Source organism: Adiantum capillus-veneris, chromosome 1 (assembly GCF_014529385.1).
Source record: "Adiantum capillus-veneris isolate H3 chromosome 1, ASM1452938v2, whole genome shotgun sequence".
In the NCBI taxonomy this organism is placed as follows: Eukaryota; Viridiplantae; Streptophyta; class Polypodiopsida; order Polypodiales; family Pteridaceae; genus Adiantum; species Adiantum capillus-veneris.
This window is the reverse complement of record NC_140931.1, coordinates 80,812,380-80,814,028: the sequence shown is the minus strand read 5'-3', so window position 1 is coordinate 80,814,028 and position 1,649 is coordinate 80,812,380.

Genomic DNA, 1,649 nt, shown 5'->3' with positions numbered 1-1,649 from the left:
AAGTAAAAGACTTTTTGTGTTTATATAAAGAGAGATGTTGGAGTGCACATTCCTACATTTGTTTTTTTCTTTGTTTAATCTCCCTTTAGGTTTTTCTTCTCTTTACAATGTCCTTGCACTATGGAAGTAGTGAACATATTTATTTATCTATACACATGGAGCCCATTTTACATGCACATTATTTAATAACATTTCCTCTAGTTGAGAACCTTTGAAAGACCATACAACTTAATAAAAAATGATCAAAAGGTTTTCATGGATTGTCTTAATTTATGTGAATGTGTACTCCCCACCACATGTTTATTTCCCAATTTAAGCTGGAGTTCCCTTGCAATATTCCAATATAAATCGTAGTCCTTTGATTTTTCACCATCTTCAAATAGACAAAAGAATTTAAGTTACATAAAAATCACCACTAAAGATTGAGGGCTTTTATCGGCATTTTGTACTTTTGAATTCAATAGAGAGGATAGTTGGAGGTCCCTCCTCACGCCACTATGGATGGTATTGAAACTGATAGCCTAGAAGAGAGCTACAACATCCGAGAGGGTTACAAGAGCTGAGAGGGTGATAGGAGCGGCCAGGAGCCATGGTTATGGGGCTTGATGAAGGGTTGAGATGCTTTTACCTTTGTAGGGGTGCCTTTATAACATGGGGATCAGTGGTGATGATATGGTCCTTGTGGCCAGTTGTGAAGTACGTAGTAAACACCAGCCATGGCGAGCTCGACATGAAGAGAGGAGTGGGAGGGCCACTTGTGTGAGGAGCAGGAGCGGTGTGCGAGTCTCGAGTGCATACATGCGAGAAAGACACAGACACAAGGTATAGTGGAGCATAGAGTGAGTCAGGAAAACTCACAGCTCCTTATTCATATATTATATAAAAGAATAAGATAATGGATTAAAAATAGTAGTGGGCATCCACTGGCTAGTTGGCATGTACCACAATAGTCTCCCACTTGAAGGCCAAAGTAATCATAAAACAATTCGGTGTCTTCACCCTATACCCATCATCTCCTTGCAATGTGCAAACCGCTCGGAGGGTAGGCTCTTCATGAGAGTATCTATAGAGTTGTCATACGTATGAGCCTTGACTAGCTCAATGCGCTTGCTATCCAATATGTCGTGTATCACATGATAACCGCATGGACTTTTATGTGTTTTGTCTTGGAGTGAAGCACGGGGTTCTTCTCTAATGCAATCACACTTTCACTATCACAATGCAAAACTTGAGTGTGAGTAATGCCAGATCTCCCATTAGGCGACCACATAGCTTCCTTACTAGCATAAAAAATTGTCACCTACTTTGCCTCTATGGTGGAAGATGACATACAATCTTGGAGACATGATCTCCATGAGATGGATGCTCAAGAAAATATGAATACATAGCAAGATGTTGATCCTCTAGTGTCAAATATGCAATTTGCATATTCCACGTCTATATAACCCACAATGGATGCATCGCTACTCCCAAAGCGTAATCACTTGTCTGTCGTACCTGTTATGGATTCTTGAGAGTCAGTCGCTGCCTGCATCATCGCCTATGTCACCGCCTACATCATTGCTAGAAGGCTCTAGAAGAATCTAGAAGGATCTAGAAGATTCTAGAAGTTTTTAGAAACATGGAGAAGATTTTGGAAGAATCTAGAA